This window comes from Gorilla gorilla, chromosome 10 (genome assembly GCF_029281585.2).
Source record: "Gorilla gorilla gorilla isolate KB3781 chromosome 10, NHGRI_mGorGor1-v2.1_pri, whole genome shotgun sequence".
Classification (NCBI taxonomy): Eukaryota; Metazoa; Chordata; class Mammalia; order Primates; family Hominidae; genus Gorilla; species Gorilla gorilla.
The window spans coordinates 61258000-61282415 of NC_073234.2; the positions used below are offsets into that span (position 1 = coordinate 61258000).

Sequence of the window (24416 nt, forward strand, 5' to 3'; positions counted from 1 at the left end):
TGTACCCTGAGAGGAGATGAAAGGAAAGCAAAGGCTGTTGCTGCCATGACTTGTCAGAAGAAGCCCCCTGGCCCCGCTGCAGGAGCCCCTCAAGCACAATTTCTGGGAGGTCTTAGATAAGGCACCATCTCTGTCATCCTCCTCTCCACTCTGAAGTAGGGGTGCTAAGGCAGGATCATTGGATGCTTAAGGCAGGATCATTGTGCTAAGGCAGGATCATTGGAAGGAAAGCATGAACAACAAAAGCTTTCTCTAGAGAAACATACAGATGGTGGTGTTAGAACCACTGCAAAAAGCTAGGGAAGCTAGGGAAAGAAAAAAGCAGTATGTTTAGGGAGAATGAGGTTATTAGGACAGCATCAGTGCAATGACAGATTGAGTAAAGGAAGGCAGGCAAGGGAGACACTGACTGCATGCCTTAGGGCAGTAAAGAGCAGCCTTTTATAAATCTATTTATAGCATGGGTTCAATCCAAGGAACTTAAAAATGGTCATGGGCTTTTTTTTCCCCTAAAAGAAAATGGCTTTTTTTGGGGGGGAGGGGTGAATTCCATGTTAAAAAATTACATATTAAAACTTTTCTTTTTTTTTTTTTGAGACAGTCTTGTACTGTCATCCAGGCTGGAGTGCAGTGGCACAATTTTGGCTCTTTGCAACCTCTGCCTCCTGGGTTCAAGTGATTCCCCTGCCTCAGCCTCCCCAGTAGCTGGGACTACAGGCATGCACCACTACGCCCAGCTAATTTTTTGTATGTCTAGTAGAGACGGGGTTTCACCGCGTTGGCCAGGCTGGCCTTGAACTCCTGACCTCAAGTGATCCGCCTGCCTTGGCCTCCCAAAGTGCTAAGATTACAGGCATGAGCCACAACACCCGGCCTTAAAAATTGTTTTACAGTTAATATTACCTAGATCATCTAGATCATGTACTTTCAGAATGGACTTGTTAAACAGAAGAATGCCAGCCAGAATATTGGCCCTACCCTTTGGTCAGTAAAATCTCAACATTTAGTCATATAGGAGAAGTAACAACCCAGAGGCACTAGCTAATGTTTTAGATTGGAATTAGATGCAGGCCCACTAGTTGCTAGTCACTGTAGTAGGGCATTTAGGTTACCTGTGTGATATGTAATCTATGTGAAAACATGCAAGCCAGCAAGATTTCCATTATTTAATTTTATCAACAAATGAGCTTAGGAATCTGGGTGAACGCTGGCTTTGCCTTTGACAAAGAGTTTGATCTCTAGCCTGGAAAGCAAGAGTATTGTAGGGAAGAGAACTTATTCAGGAGCTTCCTGTGAGTTCATTTTAAAACATGATTTGATTTACCTCCAGTTCCTTGGGGGTCATGTCTGTCATGTATAGGAAGGGACAGCTGCATCTCTTTTTTTTTTCCTCTAGTAATTTTGCAATTTGGTCATGAAGTCTTACCTACCTTCGTAAGTCATTTTCTTTTTCTGTGAATTGATATTGACTGTGGCCCTTTCAGCAAATCATATTCTGCAGAGAGGTCAGAGGGGGTAAATATTTATCGTATTTTGATAGAAATTCTTCTGTATGTTTCTTTAGAAATCCAACTTCAGCATAATGACACTGCAGTCAAATACTCATTGCAATTGACATCTGCTGCACTTAGAGGAAAGTAGTCATTCTCTCTAATATATTTGGTAGTTTGCTTTTATTTTTTTCATGTGGTAGTAGTACAGTGTTATCTGACCCAAAACAATGCATGGATGTCATTTACTAGGTGAACTTTAAATAGATATTGATAAATTGTTCTTGGTAAGATGACCTGCAATTTTCTAAATATTGGCAAAGAAAACATTTCTATATCCAATATTCTAGAGGTGGTTGTAAAATTCCAAAAATTGTCAAAGTATTACGCTGGTAAACAGTAGATTAAAACAAAAGGTCAGATAAAAAGCTGCTTTAATTCTCAATCCTTATGTTAAGCTGTAAGCTGAAGGACTATTAAAACAATACACAACTCTGTTCAGTTTTTAGTAAAACTTATTTTCTTAGGCATGCTGACTTACTTAAAAGAAACCCTATTTCATTCAATATGGCTTTAAATAAAGGTTGTCATCGATTTTCTAAACCCCAGAGAACTTTTAAAATCTTATGCAGAATTGGAATCATTCTTGGATTTTACATTAAAATGTCATTGACTGTTCTGTTGTTATATGGGGATAAAGAACAGCACAGAGATTTTCCACTCAGCATACTCACGGGAGAAGAAAACATTTTTCAGATGACTTGTAGGCTTTTAAGTCATTTTCCTTGATTTATATTGAGAATCCAGATTGTCTTAGTAAGTAGATAGGTAATACTTCAAAGCTTTATATTTTTGTTTTCTTGCTAAGATGTACTTAAATCCATATCTCATTAAAAAAGATCCATGCAGAAAGAATTGTGACTTTGTCAAAGATCTCTTTTTTTCCCACTTACCGTTAGGTTCATACTATATTTTACTGCTCTGTATTTAATACGATTAAATGGAATGAAAAAAAAAAACCCACAAGGTAGACATTTGAAAATGAATGTAATTCATGAGTTGCTGCTCAGGGTATCTCACTTCCAACTTAACTTGAAATCCATCATTCAGTATAGGTGATAGTCTGCTTCGTAAATAAAACCATGATTTGGAGATATTTTTTCTTCAAGATACAACAAATTGCTATGCCCTTTAAAGGTTACCTGATCTTTGTAGAAGGTTACCAGAAGAAGGTCCTGAAGAAAACCCTTTTTTTTTCCCCACCTCAAAGGGGAAGGCACAGGAGCCATTCTTTAGTGTTGGGACATTTTAGTTTAACAAGACAATTCCATGGATAGTCTGTAGAATCAGAATATCAATGGCTATGTGTATTAGTCTATTTTCACACTGTGATAACTACTCAAGACTGGGTAATTTATAAAGACAAGAGGTTTAATTGACTCACTATTCTGCATGGCTAGGAAGGCCTCAGGAAATTCAGAATCATAGTGGAAGGTGAAGGGGAAGAAAGGCACGTCTCACATGGCCGCAGGAGAGAGAGTGAAGAAAGCCACACAGTTTTAAACCATCAGAGCTCGTGAGAACTCACTCACTATCATGAGAACAGCGTGAGGGAACTGCCTCCATGATCTGATCACCTTTCACCAGGTCCCTTCCTTGACACCTGGGGATTACAACTCAACGTGAAATTTGGGTGGAGACACAGAGCCAAACCACATCACCATGTCATATACTATCTGAAGAAACCTGCCTATTCTCAAATGTCAGCAGAGATCTTCTCAGAGTTTCTAAAAAAATCAAAGAAACCTTATTTTTTCCCTCATATTTTAAATTGGATTTGTATTGGGGAGCTACGGTGGTCAAATGCCATTAATTTTCTCCTCTTACCTGAGGCCCTCTAAACCCTCTGGTACTAAGCAGAATTTTTAATCAGTATCTTACTGAATACCTTGCTTTAGATGCACATTTCAGTTAACTCACTTATTAACACCTATTATTTCTTGAAACGTTGAGCCTTCAATAAGGAGGTGTGTCCTTGGCAGGATACAGTGAGGAGAAAATTATTAGGTTTATGAAGCCGGAACTATAATCAGTTGCTGTGTAAGTGTCTCACATTTTTCAGTACAGTTTTTCCCCTGGATTTTTCAAGGTACTTCCTTGAAAATGACTCCCACTGCACATCTCTTAGAATAAAATAAACCTTCAAGATAATTTTTTAAGAAAACTGAGCCCAGTAACTGTTCTTTCCTAAAGGGGAGGGGCAACTAGTGTGAAAATACTAGTAACAATTTCTTTTTCCTGAATGCCCATTTCTATAAATGTTACAAGCACATCTATAGAAACACATTCTCCCTTTCTCTTTTCACTCTCATTCTTAAAACAATCCTAAAACAGATATTATAATCCACGTTGTACTGGGAAAATGGAGTGCTGGCAAGGGCAAACAGCTAGGAAGTGAAGGAGGCGGGATCTGGGCCCCAGCTGCTACCACTCCAGCTTCTCCCTGTTCTGCTCTGCAGACTGCATCTCATGCCACATCTGTGCCATGCAGTTTGGTTGTAAATATTAGGAAAAAAAAGAAATTAGGCATTGTCCTTGCTCTTAAAGAGCTTAGAACCTAACAATCAAATGTCCTTAAGAATATCCTTTTCTGAAAGGAAAGCATTCAAACAACTATAAAAAATGTGAAAAAGCCAATGAACTTCAAAATCAGTTGGCAAAATAGTTCAGTTGCTTCCACCTTGAGCCTGTATTCCCCATCTCTCTCTTCTCTTCTCGGTTCTTGCTGCCATTGCCTGGGCGAGGTCTCTGGTGCTTATTCTCTCTGCCTGAGTAAGTGTCAACTGTCCTTGTTTCTAGTATCTTCCCTCTCCATCCTTTCCCCATGGCCTCCAAAATTATCATTGCAACACACAGACAGGATCATGTCCCTCTCCTCTTCAGAAACATGTTCCTTAACTTATTATTAAACTTCCTTTACAATCTTGTTTGAATGTATCTTTCCAGGTTTATTTCAGTAGTGCCCAGCCTCCATCATCATACCAAGAGGGCAAGCAAGAAGCACTCAACATTACCAAGTGCCTTCTGACTCTCAGGGTGAGGAGAAAATGGTGTGGGTGGGATCTGAGGAGGTGAGGTGGAGTCTGGAGACACCCTGAGATTGTTCACATCCCCTGACCTTCACTGTTTACCCGAATCAGTGAACCCTGCAAAGAAGATGCAATTATTGTCTCGCAAAAAGAATTATATTAAATTTGAAAAGCAGTAACATATGAGGAGTTTTCTCTGGGCAAAGAAGGCCTTTTGATACTAGTCTCCATTAGCAAAATTTAAGACAATTTATTGTTCGGTTGACAAAAAGGCTGAACTAGAAGTGCTTAAGCATTTCTTCCTGCTTAGTCCAATAGATGCTGGTATTATTTTAATTGTATTGCACAAGAATAGAAAGTCTACAAATTAGGAAAAATCGTATTTCATCCACAAGAAAGAACTATTGAGAAAGTAGAATGGTGATCTTTTAATTATACTTTGAATATAAGCATTTGGAGGCTGTTCTCTGTGTTGAGGGTTAGGTATTAATTTTGATGCATTATCCTAGGGGTTGTCAAACTTTTTCTGTAAAAGGCCAGATAGTAATACTTGGCTTTTTGGCCAGTGGTCTTCATTGTAACTACTTGTCTCTGCTGTTACAGTACAACCATAGAAAATGTATTTTAAAAAGGAGTGTGGATTTCTTCCAGTAAAGTGTGAAGCTTATTATTTTGTGCTTGTTATGTTTTATTATTTATAAAAACAGAAAGCTGGCCAGATTTGGCCCATGAGCTATAGTTTGCTGATTCCTTCTTTAACCATTAAGTATGTCTGTTTTTATCAGTTTCCTCAGTTTTTATTCTTTGGACTAATTTGAGGATGCTATTCACGTTCTTTCTTTTCTTTTTTCTTTCTTTCTTTTTTTTTTTTTTTAAATATGTGCATTGAAGCCACTTCAGTGTGGTGTTTCCTAGTGGGTTTGGCTTCTGTGCAGAAGGTAAAGTTGTCAATGTTTGTGTCCACATGTAAGTGTGCACAGGGTGTGTAGTCACAGAGGAACCTCTAAAGAAGTATTGCAGGGAAGCCTCTGTATAATTGCAGCAACAGACTTTTATGAGACCACTGCTCAGAGCACATTGCTTCTTCAAGGCCCAGCCACAGTCACTTCTGCATATGTCACAGCCCCACAGGTCCATCTCAGCACATGATGTCACATTTGATCTAATGGGGCACCAAAACAGGCCAGGTTTCTATGGTGAGAGTTGAGTCCGTCATCATCTGAGACTGGAGCCAGCTGCACTATCAAAATGGCTTGATGCACCAACAGAAATCTTAGCTCCCTTGCCTTGAATTGCAGTCAAAGCAAGATGATACCTTTTGTGAATGTTAAAATGCACCAAACAATTAAGGAGATGGTTTTATTCAGGCTCTTGCAATAGAGAGAAGATTTATTAATGAGGAAATCCTTAAAGAAGAGGGAGAAATTCTGGGATTTTATAGAGCAGGTAAACAAAGGAGTCAGAAGGAAGGTTGGAAGTAATCTTACGTTGGAATATGAGAGGGCAGAGTGCCTTCCTTCTCTCGACTCCCTGGGAACCTTTGTGATATGTCTCTGGAGCAGTCAGCATTAGATTTGCTTCCAGTAGCAACTTAGCCTTACTTATCTTTGTATCCTCATTGCCAGATACAGTCATTGCCTGACGTTAGCAAGGCACTTCATAAATGTTTCTTTGACTTTCTGTTTACGTGAGAGGAGTGGATGGTGATGTCTGATCTTTGACTCCTGAGATTTGGAGGAGGAAATGGAGTTCTTACAGTGTGTAGACTCCTTCCCTCTGTCCTACTTAGTCATCGTGAGACCCTGGGGAAGTGTGGTTGGTGAGGAGAAGACATAAGTCAGTGCACAATGACTATTTGTTGAATGTCTCTATTTACAAAGGCAGATGTATATGTTTAGAAACTCGTTGTGGACTTTTAGCAAAACAGTTTGGAATTTATGTGTATATTAGGAGTTATTAGTATTTTCTTCTAGTTGCTAACATGTTGTGCCCATTGAAAAAACTTATTTTTTGACATCAAGTATTTATAAGTACAATGAAATTTCAAATATGAAAGTTATAAAATCTCATGTGATTTATTATCTTAGAATTAATTTTGAAGCAGATCCTTGTTACTGTCTGAATTTAGGAAATACCCCTTACTAATTAATGAGCCAATTTTTATTTATAACTCTAGACAATAGATTATAATTCAGACTAGGCCTTTATTATAGGTATGTACACTTCAAGATGTGATGGAATTTCTCTCTACTATGAAAGGTGAGCCTACGAAATTCAAATATATTTTCACTAGCTATGACTACAGTGGCTTCAGCACTTTTAAGACAAATGATTATCTTGACCATAGAATTGTAGTCAGAATCTTAGATGTGAAATTTGGTGTTTGTTTTGTTTCTGCTACTCTCATTAGCTAGTTTATATTCATATACACCCACTTTGAGAAGTAATTGGAAACTCATGGTTCTCAAAAATGTTCTGTGAAAAATATTTTAATGTTACTTTCTGAAATAGCTTATCAGGGTTTCTGTTCATTTCACAAGAATTACTGAAAACACAGGTGGCATCATTTATGTAATAATTCTGTAGATTTTTCTGTCTTAAGCTTAATAATGGTCCTGTGGATATTCAGATTTCAAGAGTAGTTTTTTTTGGGGGGGTGGTGTAGTATGTTTTCAAATTATAAGTTCTTTATTCTTACATGGAATCATGGCTGTAGCTGCATAACCATGCAGGTGACATTTGTGGCAGCAAAGAGGAATAATATAATTTAAAGTTTTATTACTGTTAAAGAGCAAAGTTTGAAAAGCAATCATGTGACTTCTGATTTTATCTGTTAGCAGTTTTTTTGAAAACTAATAAAAGAGCATTATTCTTTTTTTGAATATTTACGATGTGTCATGTACTGTGCGTGGCACTTCACATGATATTATTATATCTTTTAATGCTACAACAATCCAGTGTGAAATCGTTATTATTATCATCATTATTATATTATACTCTTTTAGAGATGAGAAAAACCTCAAGTAAACTGCATAGATCTCCTTGGCTACTAAGTGGCTAAATTCAGAATTCCAACCCATCTTCCTTTATATTTTGCTGCACAACAGCAAAACGTCTGCTTTCATGCATATACATGCTGATGAAGGAACACAGACAATAAAGGAATATATAACACACCAAGAAGCAATGAGTGTGATGGGGAAAGATCAAGTGCAGTGGAGGAGGGAGAGTGTTGGAAGCCTGGGGTTAGAAAGGTGAGTCATGGCCCTTTTGATGGGGTGCCCTCTGAGACTGGAGGAAGTGAGTAGTACATTTCCAGAAAGGAAACCCAGACATACATTTGCCTTTAGTTTTATTCAAAAGGAAAATTTGTGCTGAGAAGCTCTACCTGCCAAGTGAATTAGTAAGCTACTCAGGTAAACTGGCCAGAGACCTAATTATTAACAGGATCTTGATGTCAGAGCCTTGTTCTGATAAGGAATTCCATTAGGTTCAGTAGTATTTTACAACAAAACTATGTTGAACAACTTTTAGAAAGGTGCTTTTTCGACATCAGAATCACCTCTGTTATTAAGAAAAAAGAAAGGCCATGAATATAAATTGCATAGGTCTCCTTGGCTACTAAGTGGCCAATTCAGAATTCAAACCCATGTTGAATTCCTTGGAATTTTTTTTTTTTCTTCTTAAATGGGCCAGTGAAGGTTATTGTTCTGATAGTCTTAAGTACTCAGATAAGAATAAATTATAGTTATTAACTAGACATATATAATGTGAGAAATAGACCCTTTAAAAATTCTTTCACATACTTCATTACTTGTAAAATTATACCAGCAGAAATAGAGATGTACCTACAAGATGTATATTTAATTTAGTCTTGGAGTTTTTACATATTACTTAATTCAGCGGTCTTAGAAAATTATTTTTCCCAAAATGTAGTCATTTGCATAAAACATTTGTTTTCTATAATAATCTCAAATAAAAATTGGCTGGATCTAATATAGCATTACGATAGAAATCTTGTTTTGAATATGAAGGTGATAATTCAAGAATATCTTTTGGCCGGCATGGTGGCTCACGCCTGTAATCCCAGTACTTTGGCAGGCTGAGGTGGATGGATCACTGAGGTTGGGAGTTCGAGACCAGCCTGACCAACATAAAGAAACCCCGTGTCTACTAAAAATACAAAAAAATCAGCTGGGCATGGTGACATATGCCTGTAATCCCAGCTACTTGGGAGGCTGAGGCAGGAGAATTGCTTGAACCTGGGAAGTGGAGGTTGCAGTGAGCCGAGATCACGCCATGGCACTCCAGCCTGGGCAACAAGAGTGAAACTCTGTCTCAAAAAAAAGAAAAAAAAAATGAATATCTTTTATAAACTGGACTAGTCCAACACTTAATTTTGAAGTATTCAAGTGGAATCTTTTTATGGAATTCTCAGGTGAATTTTCTCTCAATTTGGGGTCTCAGTGTACCAATCTGCTGTGAGTTGGAAAACCTTCCTCTTTTACAAAAGGGATAGTTTCCTTCTGAGGTAAATCAGTGGAAGCTAGAGATCTCCACAAATGTTAGAGTTTTGTACTTTGTACTTAACTGACTTAAATAGCGTACACTTGTACATTAGTTGGGTGAGTTTTGTTTACCTCTGGGCCAGAAATACATATTCATCCATTATTTGACGCATGTTTCTGGGGCTTTTACTACTTGCGCATTATTACACTAAAAGTAATGTGGTGTACAAAGTTTTTATAAACAAAGGCTTTTGTCTCCAGGAACTTTTATAATGTACTAGATAAGATCAGGTACTCAAATAAGGAAGCAAGAAGTTGATGCTATATAATGTTTGAGCATAGATATGTTCCAAATACAAATAACATATACATATATATGAATGCATTTCCTCCTTATTTCTCTTGAAATTATGTGGCTTCGTTTTAGTATGAGTCTCATCAGTTACACAATTGGGCAAGTGATTCAACTTTTCCCCCCAAGTATTTCGTCTCTTCCTCTGTAAAATCAGGTGCTGAAGGTTGTTCCACATCCTGGTGAGAAGTGAATGGGATGAGGGAAATACAGTGCCTGCGTAGGGCCGCACACGTAAGAGCTCATTAAAAGTGGATTTCTCATCTTTTGTACATTAGTGAAATAAGCTCCAAAGGAAATTGTAATGATTTTCATTATACAAAATATATATAGTGTCTGAGTGGCTTACCATTGTAGATTTAGATAGTGGTTCTTGTGTGATTTAGTGGGCTCAGCTTTTCAGAAAGACAGATTTGAGTTGTCCAAGGCTATGTGCCGTTGGGTGTTACTTAATATCTAGAAACTAATTGCCTGGGTTTAAATTACAGCTGTGCAACTTTAGGCAACTTAGTTGACCTCTCTGTGCTTGTTTCCTCTTATGTAGCATGGAGATAGTTGTAATACCTGTCTCAGATAATTATATTTTAAAGATTGGATGATTTAATGTGTAAGGCTGTGAGAACAGTGCCTGGCACATTATAAGCTCTGTAAAAGTATTCATTCAATAATATTTTTAGACATGAGAAGAGGGTGGTAACAAGATCCCCTGCTCTTAAGAACATAATCCATCCCTTTCTCACTGTATTGTAAATTTTTGACCTCACTTAGCCTTTGTAGAAAATAGTTTATTTTACTTAGGTTTTTTTTTTAAATCGTTTTGTAAGACCACTTGATGATTTGACTATACCCTTTTTGCACTTGGTTTTGGAAGCCATCCTCTGCATGTATCTTTTGACTATAGAAACTAAAAACATTTTTACTGTAGCTGCTACTGCATATTCCTTTACTGTCTCCTTATGTCTGAAGATCATATAAATGTCTTTAGCAGGATTTTTCTTACCAACTCACTTGAACTTAGAAACTGAAAGCACAGAGTTAGAAGTGGCATCTCCTGTCAAACATTCCCTAGCGAAAATTTCTTACAGCATTGTCATTCAGTCCCAGAGGCCTGCTATCTCCGAGTGCTGGAGTGTGATTTCCTGTGTCACTTTCCTTTCTGGGACCATAAAATTGGATTCCAGACATTTGTTGGGAAGTTTGCGATATGCTGTTTTGAACATTACTGAACCAATATAATAACCCACTACTTGTGTTTTGGAAGCAGTGTTATCTGTGACAGTTATTGCTTTGCTGATTTACATTTGGAAGAATGTTGAAAAAGAAAAAGGCAGAGCAGTAAAAGGTAGAGGCAAGTATGTCCTGGTGATCTTTAGCAGGTAAGATCAGACTGATGATATTAAGCTAGAATTTAGGTTCATCATGGTCACATCCATGCGATAGAAAAATATCACATCACATCTTTAAGCAACACACATTCTGACCTTCTGTAATAAATTGTATATCTCCCTTGATCTTTCTGGAAACACTTCCAGTTTCTACACCTGGAGTGAAGACGCTTGCCAAATGACAAGAATAAATTAGAGAATTAATCCAGTGCCAAAGATAATTTTTGAGAAAAGAGTATCTGTTTCCAAATGGCAAAAGAACATCATTAATATCTTCTCTAGCATTCAAAGACAGGAGACAGATGCTACTAATAAAATATAATAAACTCCTCATGGTTGTTTCCAATAAAACACAAATTATTTTGTAGTTCTATGATTGGAACTGTCAATCTAATTTAGTAGGTTTCTGTTGATAAATTTGATTTCAAAAAGTTGAGATGAGAAACTAATTCACTATTATGTACAATATTGCTAACACAATATTATGTACAATAATATTATGTACAATAATATGTACAATATTATGTACAATTTTGCTAAGTATAAGGAATATTAGCAAAAAATGTAGTAAAAATTAGGAACTTGAACTATTAATAACTCTTGACTTATTGAGATGCAGCAGATCTTTGTGTGACTGTCAGTTTAGTGGAAAGAGTGACAGGAATCCCAGGTTGTAACTCCTGCTCTGCCTATCACTAGGTGGCTATTGCAGGGCTGGCTTCATGGACACGCGACCTCTGCAGCTGCCCAGAGCCCTGCACTCAGAAGGGTCCTGCCCTTGGTTTAATCCTCTGCTGTCACTGTCTTCAGAGTTGTAATTTTTGAGCAAGGGACTCACATTTTCATTTTGCCCTCAGCCCTACAAATTAGGCAACCACAACTGGCTGTTCACAGCTTACTTCTCTGAATTTCAGAGAAGGCAACTAAAAGATTCTGGAGCTAGGCATCGGGTATACATGGACATAAAGATGGGAACAGTAGACGCTGAGGACTGCTAGAGGGAGGAGACGGGGAGGGAGGAAGGAAAGGGTTGAAAAACGACCTATTGGGTCCTGTGCTCACTATTTGGGTGACAGGATCATTTATGCCCCAAACCTTAGCATCACACAATATATCTATGTAACAAACCTGCACATGTATCCCCTGAATCTAAAATAAAACTTGAAGGAAAAGATTCTTGATAGATCTAAGAATATGAAATTCTGTGAGTCCCAACAAAGGGAAGGACCCAAGAAAGTTTATTAGAAACTGAAAGCTCCTGATCCACCCTCACTTGTTCTGTCAGGAGGAATTTTGCCCCCTAGTGGGCATTTAGCAATGTCTGGAGGCATTTTTGATTGTCACAGCTCAGGGAATGTGATGTTGACATCTAGTGGGTAGTAGGATGTTTAATGCTACAAATACACAGAACAGCCCCTGCAACATAGAACTTTTTTGGCCCAAAAAGTCAACACTCAACACAGGTGATGTTGATAAACCCTGCCTACCATTATTATTTGTGTCTCCAACTCTTGGTACCGGGCGTGGGAGGCTACTCAAAAGTTAGTTGAGCCTCTGGCTGTAGCCTGGATCGTAGGTTGTTGTATTTTTTACCACATGAAGACTGAAGAACGAAGCTGGTGAGTAGGAAGTGTAACTTAACATTTGCACGAGATACACTACACAGATGCTCTTCTAAGGGCCTCTACATCTCACACTTACCAAACCAACTGGTGGGCCCCAGACTCTTAAAACCTCTAAAACACAGCACACTCACAGCTGGCAGATGACTTTCCAGGACGCCCTGGCACTTGTGATGCAGTCTGTTGGGCTGTTTACCAAGTCATTTAGGTTTGTTTCTAAATCTGTTTATGCCATTGTGCTGGTTGCTGTAATTAGGCAGTAGAATCCACTATTACAGAAATTTAAAGAAAGAAAAATATAAAAAAAAGGAGAGCAATTTCAGTGAAAACCTAAGTTGAATGTTTCGGAAAGATTCAATAAAGATGTCATTAAAGAAAACTGCTCTCAAAGTGTGGGCAAGATGGTTTTAAAAGGTTTGTGAAAAAATCATTAAAATTAGATGGATTCTATATTGAATTTGCTTAACTGTCTTAAGTTTTCAGTATTATTTATGGAGATTGTAGACAATACATTTTTTTCTGTGGTTTTTGCAAGAAAAACAATGCTTTAGTCAGCTGATCCAGGCTCAGAAAAAAAAAAGCCTTGCCTACATCACAAGATGGAAGAATGAATGGCATGTATATATTTTAGGATGATAAAATTATTTATAAATGTAACCTTAGCTGACTTTCCCTAATAATCAATATTTCAGACAACAGGGCGTCTATTACTTTTATTTTCCAGTGGGAAAAATATCAAATATTCTACTTTTCTCACTTGCAGATCCAAACAACTCTCAGCTCAGTGATGTCTCTGAATAATGTTCCTTATTTAACACTACCTTATATGTTAAGAAGATATTCATTTGATTTCTGACTCCACAAACACCATCATAAGATCTGTCTCTTGCCAGATTCAATACTGAAATGTTTAAGAACTGTGCTTCCTTTTCAGTGCATATGTTTTCTTGAGTTGCCATGTGCCTGTATAGATTAGCGGCATCTGGGATTTTTACCACGTCACATTCTTTTAGAATTGAAGAAGTATAAATATTACCAGAATTGTAGTCAAATAATTTCAAAATACTGTTAGAATTGAGCAAAGAGACATTAATTGTCAGTCTGCCTCTTCTTCAGATGGCTTTTGACTTAGTATTATTTTGTTTTAGGACCCATGTCTCTTCATTGGACTTTAGAGCAGAGTTCTGGCCTCTTCTCTTGAGCTTGTTAAAAGAAACTGTCGCCAGGCATGATGGCTCATGCCTGTAATCCTAGCACTTTTGGGGAGGCCAAAGCTCGAGGATTGCTTGAGCTCAGGAGTTCAAGACCAGCCTGGGCAACATAGTGAGACCTTGTCTCTATAAAAATTTTTTACAAAATTGGCTGGGTGTGGTGGCACATGCCTGAAGCCCCAGATACTCGGGTGGCTGAAGTGGGACAATTGCTTGAGCCCAGGGAGTCAAGGCTGTAGTGAGCCATGACCATTGCCACTGTACTCCAGCCTAGGTGACAGAATAAGACCCCGTCTCAAAAAACAAAAACAAACAAAAAAACCTTAATGTTCTATTTCCTATTAATAGTCACAATATTATAGATATTGTCTAACAGTTTAAAGCCATAAACATTCTATTTGGCTAGTAAAATGTTTTCATCATTTATGATCAAAGATTTCAGGCATTTTTCTTCTTTAATTAGTTTAAGTTAACAATAAATAAATTCAGCCTCCCTTTGGAAGGTTAGAACAGGTCAGATAAAGCTAAATTCCTCTTTGCCCATCACATTGATCCCACGCATTTTATACCTCTCTCCTCTACTCCTGGCCATAACAGATTTGGGGAATATTCTTCCAGACACACACATGCACACACACCTAGAGAATTTTTATGGTAATAGTATCATAATGCATGTATTGTTAAGTTACTTGTTTGCTTTCTTTCAAGTTGAGTTGATTTGAGTCAAATCTTATATAAATCTAGTCCATCCCTTTCAACTTCTCTATAATATTCCAGATATGGAATGTCACATTCTGTTTATGTGTTCTTTTATTAATAGGCATTACATTTGGGGGTATCATAAACAGTGCTGTAATGAACATCCTTGTATATGTTTTCTTGAGCACATGTATGTGTGTTTCTCTAGGGTAGATATCTAGAAGTAGAATTGTGCACAACCATTTATCTCATGGTGTTATAGTGTTGTTTTAGTTCATTTGTTTCCATGGTAATTTCTTTCTAAGCTTCAAAGTATATTGGCTGGAAGTCATTGAATCACAACGTTTTAGAAATCAAAGCTCAGGTATCATCTTACAATATGAAGGATTAGTTTAATTGTTTCTCCATACTCTTTTTTTTTTTTTTTTTTTTTTTTTGGAGTGACGCAGTCTCGCTCTGTCGCCCAGGCTGGAGTGTAGTGGTGCAACCTCTGCTCACAGCGAGCTCCGCCTCCTGGGTTCAAGCCATTCTCCCACCTCAGCCTCTCGAGTAGCTGGGACTACAGGTGCCCACCACCGTGTCTGGCTAATGTTGTTTTTGTATTTTCAGTAGAGACGGGGTTTCATCATGTTAGCCAGGATGGTCTCGATCTCTTGACTTCATGATCCGCCTGCCTTGGCCTTCCAAAGTGCTGGGATTACAGGCATGAGCCACTGTGCCCAGCCAATTGTTTCTCCATAGTCTTAACATTTGGTATCTTGACCCTGGAGCTTCCTCTCATCACCACCACCCTGCTGCTTTTTATGCCTTAGTAAAATCTTTTTGGCTTCTCTGTTCTACTTTTATTAACAGGATTTCAGATAAGAGAATGTTGTTATAAGGAATCATTTTAGCAGGTGTGTTACTATATTTAGTCTAAAATTTTAAAAAATCTGGATAGGTTTTTTTTAAAAAAATCCTTAAATGTTTTGAGATGCTGATTAGTTCAGAATTATACATATGTTGGTTTAAACTAGTTGAATCTTTTGATGCTGTTTAATTACCTCAGACTCTACCTCAGAGGTAGAAAGTGCTTATGTTTTAAATCTGGGTTTTCCTGTAAAACCCATTGTATATTATAAATGTAATATAGATAAGGCATTTTTCCATGTATGGAATCTTTAAGGCTGGTAAACGATATCTTCCTTCTTTGAATAGTGTTTCTTCCTTTGAATAATTATGCTACCACTCATATTTAATGGCTTCTATGTGAGGTATTGTGCCATATTTTTTTCTTTTAATTCTTACAGCAAGCCAAATAACTAAAATGTGAACTATTATCATTTTATAGTTGTAAAAATTGATAGAGAAGTTAACAATCTTGCCCAAGGTTACCCTGTTAGGAAATGGAAGAACTAAGAATTCAAAACAAAGCTTATCTTATTAGAACAGTATACACTCTTCAATGTACTATATAAGGGTACCCTTTTCCACCATCATTTAAAAATTATGTGAGTCTAGTTCTGGGATTATGCTTAATTTTAAAATAGTAATGACCTTTTTAAAAAAAAAGTTTTAAAGTTGTTTTCAGCAGCAATTGTAAATAAAATAGTTTGGTGGACACTCAGTTAATTTTGTGTGGCTTTTTTTTGGATAGCAAAAAAGAACTTATGAAGTTTTAGAATATTTATACTATTCTTGAACTATTTACTGATTCTTCTTTCATATACTTACTAGACCATGTGCTTAAAATTTTGAATTTTTAAAAGTAATGCAAGTTTTTTATAGAAAATATGACAAATAACCTAATGTATAAGGAAACAAAATTTTCTGCAATTCCATCACTGTTTCTAATAGAAAATTATGAATGAGTTCCCTTCTCGCAGCATCTGTGTGCCCACTTCACATTGGGCATTTCTCTCAGCCACAGAGCAAAGGTGGGAGGGGCTCATTAGTTTCAAGAAATTCTTATACTAGGTCAACTTTAGTAAGAAAGAAAGAAACGAAAGTTGAACACACATGACTGTTAGCTAATTAAAAGATGTGGCTCATCTTCTTTATAAATAAATAAACTGATTAGTGACCCATTGCTGGAAACTGGAAGAATCAGAAGTAAGTGTGCATCTGCTAGCATTACAAATACTCAAATGGGAATTTCTTTACATTATTAATGATTAAATTAATGAAGGAATTAAAAATATGATCTTGGCAGCAGAGAGTATGAATTTGTTATGTGTATTTGAGATCTGTCTAGCTGAGACTGTAGACATGGGTTTATTCTTGTAAACCACTTTTTCTCCAGAGAGACTTGAGTGAACAGGTGGGATCGCTTCCATTGATAGGAGGATAAGGGAAGTGAGTACAATATTTATATCTAACTGTACTTGCTTCCTGCACTTCTGGTATGGAGACCTTCACCTAAATCTTTACTATTGTTATTGTCTTAATACCTCTTTTTCTTTGCTTAGACTATTAGAAAGAAATTTTACCAGACTCTTAGAATTTATTCATTATTTTGTTACTATATTTTCATTTTAACATAATTTTCTTACTAATAAGCTTACATTTAATGAACATAAACTATGTGCCAGTTATGGTGGCAAATGCTTTACATGCTTTGTTTTGTTTAATCCTCACCACATCTCTTTGATAGAGAGTCATATTATTGACTGTTTTCTGGAGGAGAAGTGGAGGCTAAGGAAAGAAAAATAAAATTAACCAAAATGTTACAGCTGATAGAAGACAGAGCCAAATCTCTTGCCCAGATATACCTGAGATACAAAGTCAAGTATTCTTGCCACTCTGTTACAGCTTATACATTTCAAAATTTCATTTTGGAAAAAAATAATATTGTATTCTTATGTTTTCCCAGTGAGCTCCTGTAAACATTTAGGTTTCATTTTAATCCTGCATTATTAATTTCAATTTTATATTTTGCCTAAGTATTAGCTGACTGTATGGGGTTATTAATTTATACTCATATGGTGGGAAGATGAGTATGTTTAGACTTAAAACATTCATGTACTGTTTTTCTTTTTCAAATTTTAACCCTGTTTGATTGAAATTATTAAATCATCTAGAAATGTGATTCTCACGCTTGGCTGATCATTGGAAGAAGCAAAAACTGTGAAATCAGATTCTCTGAGGTAGGGCCTTACATTGGAAGCTTCTTAATTATACACATATGCAGCCAAGGTTGAGAACCACGGACTTAAAATAGCCTTTGGTATCCATGGGGGCTTGATTCCAGGATACCCCTCAGATACCAAAATCTGTGATTGCTCAAGTCTCTGATATAAAATCTTATAGCCTTTTGGTGGCACACTGCCACTTAGTGGATTTTAGAGCAGTGGTTCCTAATTAGCATGCATCTGAATCAGTGGCAAGAGACCCTATTAAAACATAGATTACTGGGCTTCATGCACAGAACCCTGAATCAGTGGGTCTAACGGGAGGCCTAAGAATTTGCATTTCTAGCAAGTTTCAGGTGATGCCAGTGCTGCTTTTTTGGACTGCCCTTTGAGAACCACTTCAGATTTAGGTATCACTCTTTGAGAACCACTGATTTAGGATCTTACTTTCTGAGTTGGTCTCTTAAACTTCCTTTTAGTTTAAGTGATCACCATACTCCACTACCCACCAGATACACACCCACATACCCTTTGTAAGCTATCATTAAGCATTACTAGGAGCCTCCAGATGCCTGCACTAATACTAAAGGGTAGTTGTACCTCTGGATGAGGGATTTGTTGTGGCTCACCTGGGGACACTTCAAATGAACTTCATTCTTCCCTTCCTCTATTCTGTGAAGTATAAAGTACACAGATTAGTTTAGAGGTCTCTTCATACTGTAGCTACAGGCCCCTTTTTCTTTAACTCTTCAGTAATTTTGAAAAATCTCAAAAGTTTAATGTTTTCACCTATAATTTCTCTTGCTAATTTGTTTCTAGCAAAAATGTGTCTTTGTCAGCAGTGCTGGTAAGTGATTACAGATAAGGTAGGGTTAGGCAGTACCGATGACCCTCCAACAACATGGGTTTGAACTTACAGGTGGATTTTCTTCCCCCTGCCACCTCTGACACAGCAAGACCAATCCCTCCTCTGCCTCCTCTTCCTCATCCTACTCAGTGTGAAGACAATAAGGATAAAGACCTGTACGATAATCCCTTTTCTACTCATTGAATAGAAAATATATTTTTCTCTCTTATGATTTTCTTAAAAACTTTTTCTTTTTTCTAGCTTACTTTATTGTAAGAATACAGTATATAGTACATATGACTTAAAAATATATATTAATCAACTGTTTATGTTATTGATAAGGCTCCCAGTTAACAGTGGGCTATTCGTAGTTAAGCTTTTGGGGAGCCAAAAGTGTTTAAGGTGCCATCTTGAAAACCAGAGGCTAGTAACATGATCTTCGACATTTTAGCCTCTAGAACTGTGGAAAAAAAAAAAAAAATCTGTCCTTTACTCATTGCCCAGTCTGTGCTACAGTAATTTTTTGGTATCCGTGGGGGCTTGATTCCAGGATACCCCTCAGATACCAAAATCTATGATTGCTCAAGTCTCTGATATAAAATGGTACAGTGGCCGGGTATGGTGGCTCATGCCTGTAACACCAGCACTTTGGGAGGCTGAGGTGGGTGGATCACCTGAGGTCAGGAGTTTGAGACCAGCCTGTCTAACGTGGTGAAATCCTGTCTCTACTAAAAATACAAAATTATCCAGGCATGGTGGCACATTCCTGTAATCGCAGCTACTTGGGAGGTTGAGGCAGGGGAATCGCTTGAAGCCAGGACATGGAGGTTGCAGTGAGCCGAGATTGCACCATTGCACTCCAGCCTGGGCAACAAGAGTGAAACTCCATCTCAAATAAAATAAGATAAAATGGTATAGTATTTGCATATAACCTATGTACATCTTCCCATATACTTGAAATAATCTCTGGATTACTTATAAAACCAAATACAATGTAAATGTTATGCAAATAGTTGTTATACTGTCTTTTTTTAAATTTGTATTTTGTATTTTTATTTTTTGTATTTTTTGGGAGGAATTTTTTGCTTTGTTTTGTTTTTGAGATGGAGTTTTGCTCTCATTGCCCAGGCTGGAGTGCAATGGCGCACTCTCGGCTCACTGCAACCTCTGCCTCCTGGGTTCTAGCAATTCTCCTTCCTCAGCCTCCCAAGTAGCTGAGATTACCGGTGCCTGTCACCATGCCCAGCTAATTTTTGTATTTTTAGTAGATGGGGTTTCACCATATTGGCCAGGCTGGACTCGAACTCCTGACCTCAGGTGCTCCACCCGCCTTGGCCTCCCAAAGTGTTGAGATTACAGGCATGAGCCACTGCGCCCAGCCTATGGGGGGAATATTTTTGATCAATGGTTGGTTGAATTCACAGTTGCAGAACCCAAAGATATGGAGAGCTAACTGTGTTTTCTTATAGCAGCACAAATGGACTAAGATACTGTATATGTGTGGGTTTATCTGGGCTCTCTATTATGTTCCACGGTCTATGTGTCTGTCTTTATGCCAGTACCATACTGTTTTAATTACTATAGCTTTGTAATATATTTTGAAAACAGGAAGTATGATGTCTCCAGTTTTAGTCTTTCTCAAGATTGATTTTGCTATTTGTGGTCTTTTGTGGTTCTATATAGTAATCTTAGAATGATTTTTTTCTATTTCTATAAAAATACCATTGGGATTTTGATAGTCATCCCATTGAGTCTAATCACTTTGGATGGTGCGGACCTTTTCTTCCAATCCATGAACATGGGATGTCTTCCCATTTGTTTGTGTCCTGTTTACTTTCTTTCATCAGTGTTTTGTACTTTACCATGTACAAATCTTTCACCTCCTTAGTTAAGTTTATTTCTAGTATTTTATTCTTTTCATTGTTACCATAAATAGCTGCTTTCCTAATTCCCTTTTTAGATAGTTTTTGTTAGTGTCTAGAAATCCAGGTGATTTCTGTATGTTCATTTTGTATCCTGCAACTTTGCTGAATTTATTAGTTCTAACAGTTTTCTTTTAAAAGAATCTTGAGAGTTTTTTATATTTAAGATCATGTAGTCTGAAAATAGGGTCAATTTTACTTCTTCCTTTCCTTTTTTTTTTTTTTTTTTCTTTGAGAGACAGAGTCTCGCTCTGTCGCCCAGGCTGGAGTGCAGTGGCACGATCTCGGCTAACTGCAAGCTCCACCTCCTGGGTTCATGCCATTCTCCTGCCTCAGCCTCCTGAGTAGCTGGGACTACAGGCGCCTGCCACCACTCCGGGTGGATCACGAGGTCAGGAGATCGAGACCATCCTGGTGCTTCTTCCTTTTCAATATGAGTGCCTTTAATTTCTTTTTCTTGCCCAACTGATCTGGCCAGGACTTCCAGTACTGTGCTGAAGTGTCCAGAGTAGGCATTTCTGCCTTGTTCCTGATCTTAGAAGAAAAGCTTTCAGTTTTTCACTGTTGAGTTTATGTTAGCTGTGGGCTTTTCAGATTTGATCTTTATTTTATTGAGGTAATTTCCTTCCATTCCTAGGTGTTGAACTTTATCAAATGCTTTCTCTGTGTCTGTTGAGATGATCATGTGGGTTTTTCCTTTCATTCTGTTAATGTATTGTGTCACATTGATTGATTTGTGTATGTTGAACTATCCTTGTATCCCAGGGACAACTCTCATTTGGTCATGGTGTACGATTCTTTTAATGTATTGTTTAATTCAGTTGTTAGTATTTTTTTGAGGATATTGCATATGTGTTTATCAGGGATATTGGCCTATAGTTTTCTTTTCTGTGATGTCTTTATTTAGCTTTGATGTCAGAGTAATGCATACTTCATAAAGTGAGTTTGAAAGTGTTCCTTATCTTCAGTTTTGGAAAAGTTTGAGAAGGATTGGTATTAATACTTGATAGAATTTACCAGTGAAGTCATCTCGCCTTGGGCTTTTCTTTGTTGGAAGGCTTTTGATTACTGATTCATGCTAGTTATAGGTCTGTTCAGACTTTCTATTTCTTCCTGATTTAGTCTTGGTGTAAGTTGTTTCTAGAAATTTATCTCTTCTCAATTATCCAGTTTGTTGGTATATAATTGTCCGTAGTAGTCTCTTAAATACTATTTTAATTTCTGTGCTATTATTGGTAATGTCTTTTCTTTCATATCTGATTTTATTCATTTGAGTCATTTCTCTTTTTTTCCATAGTCTAGCTAAGGGTTTATTAATTTGGTTATTTTTTCAAAAAACAACTCTTAGTTTTGTTGATTTTTTTCTATTTTCTATTTTGTTTATTTCTGCTCTAATTTTGGTATTTTCTTACTTCTACTGACTTTGGGCTTAGTTTATTCTTGTTTTTCAAGTTCCTGGAGGTGTAAAATTAGATTGTTTGTTTGAGCTCTTCTTTTTTAATGTAAATGTTTATCACTGAACGTCCCTCTTAGTACTGCTTTTGCGGCATCCCATGAGTTTTGGTATATTGTATTTTTGTTTTCATTTGTGAAAATATTTCCTAAATTTTTTACTTCTTTTTTGATCCAATGGTTGTTTAAGACTGTGTTAATTTCCACATCGTTGTGTGTTTTTCAGTTTTCTTCTGCTGTTGTTTTCTGATTTCATAGCATTGTGAGATCAGAAAAGCTACTTGCCGTGATTTCAGTCTTACATTTTTTAAGACTTGTTTTGTGGCCTGACGTATGATCTGTCTTGAAGAAAAATCCATGTGTGTTTAAGAGGAATGTGTGTTCTGCTGCTGTTAGGTAGAATGTTCTGTATATGTCTGTTGTTTGATTTGGTTTGTAGTGTGATTCAAAAATCTTGTTTTCTTCTTTTTTGTCTAGATGTTCTGTCTATTATTTGCACTGGGGCATTAAAGTTTCCTATATTATTGTATTGCTGCCTGTTTCTTAAGTTCTGTCAATATTTGCCTTATATATTTAAATGCTGTGATGTCGGGTGCATATACAGTTATAATTGTTATGTTTCTGATAGGTTGATCCTATTATCATAAAATTTCGTTATTTGTCTTATGATTGTTTTTGACATAAGTCTATAGTTTCTGATATAATTAATGCCATCCCTGCTCTCTTGGTTACCATTTACATGGAATATCTTTTTCCATCTTTTCACTTTCAGCCTATTGTGTCTTTAAATGTAAAGTTAGTTTCTCATTGACAGCACATAACTGGGTATAGCTGGCATTACATTTTTTTAAAATTGTGGTAAAATACATACAAAATAAAACATACCATCATAAGATTGACATACAAAATAAATGAACTTTATTGTTAATAATGTTTCATGTTAAATTCTTATATGATGTTTTTGTAGAATTAATGTCATGTTTCCATATAATGTAAAAAAGCCTTACCATCTTAATTTTTAAGTTATGGTTCAGTAGTATTAAATACATTCATATTGTTGTGCAATCATCCCCACCATTCATCTCCAAAGCTCTTTTCATCTTGTAAAACTGAAACTCAGTACCCATTAAACCCTACTCCCTCCTTCCCCCACCCTCTGGCAACCACTATTCTACTTTTTGTCTTTATGAACTTGATTGTTCTAGGTACCTATAAAAGGATGTCATAAATTATGACATACTGTATATATGCCATCAAAATGATGTCAAATCTATAAACTATGTCAAAATATCTCATTTATGCTTTTGTGAATGGTCCTAGATATTAGTTACTTAATAGTTAGCAAATTGTCTTTTTATGTTGACGTTTAATAGGGAAAGTGTGGGTGGAAAGTAGAAGTATTAAAAGTAACAGATTCTTTTTGGCAATTTCTTTCATTAAAAAATTTACATTGGCATTTATTTGTAACAATACCTACCATCCATTGTTTCCTTTAGAACAAGGGTGCTATTTTATTATAATCACACAACCACATAGAAAGCTGTAACATAAAGCTAAGCAAATGGACTCTGAACTTGTCCTCAAGGAGGTAGAACGTGCAGGCTGGGTGCTAATTCTGATTCTGCTACTTATTAGCAGATTCTTTCATTTCCGTAGGTCATAAGTCAAATTGCTAAAGTCATTTTTTTCTTTTTCTTTTTTACACTTTCTTTATTTTAAAAAGTATGAAAGCACTAGATAGCTAAGTTTTAAAGGATTCAAATAGTTCTAGAGACTTATCATACTAAAATCGTAGTGTCCAACCTGTCTTATCTCTCATCTTTCTGGTCCACAGGGGCAAACACTTTGCCCCCTCTGGAGATATTCACCCTCAAATATAGAGTAATATGTTTGTACTGTTATTTCTTGACTCATCAATTTTAGGCAGTATCTATTACCCTGCTGTTATAGAAAATGGGGATGTAGCTGATAGATGTGAGTTTATAGTAATGCCATACTATACCTGTCACATTCCTACCTCCACCATCACAATATATGTTTATTACATATGAATTCCATAATCACTTTATATTATGGAGACTCTCTACTTTGCTTTACTGTAGAAACAAGTAGTGTACTGTGATTACATTTTTAAAGGCTTTCTTCTAGGCTTTTAAAAAAACTATTTATTTTAGAAATGTTTTAAAATTACAGAAACATTGCAAAGATAGTACAGAGAGTTCCCATTTGCTCTGCATCCAGTTCCCCTATTATTACCGTCTTACTTTAGTATGGTAATTTTGTTAAAATTAATGATCCAGTATTTATGCATTATTATTAACTAAGCTTTATAACTTTATTTGGATTTCATTAGTTTTTACCTAATAGCCTTTTTTTTCTGTCCCAAGATTCTTTGCAAGATAACTGCATGACATTTAGTCATCGTGCCACCTTAGGATCTTCTGGACTGTGACAATTTCTCAGACTTTCCTTGACTTTGATGACCCTGTCAGATATGAAGATTACTGGTCAGGTATTTTGTAGAAAGTCCCTCAATTAGGATTTTTCTGCCATTTTTCTCATTATTAGACTGGGATTATAAGTTTTTGGGAGGAAGACCACCGAGATAAAGTGACACTTTCATAACATCATATCAGAAGTATATACCAACAATATGACTTATCACTGCTGATTTTGACTGACTGTGCTCTTTGGAAACAAGTCCCAGTACAGCCCTTACTGAAGGAGTG

The 24416-nt window shown here is 36.7% G+C and overlaps 1 protein-coding gene across 1 annotated transcript in view; it reads left to right on the forward strand.

The window, feature by feature from the left end:
• The window catches only part of SLC2A13 (solute carrier family 2 member 13), a 347978-nt gene that overhangs the window by 82928 nt on the left and 240634 nt on the right, over window positions 1–24416 (forward strand). The gene's annotated exons all lie outside the window — the stretch shown is intronic.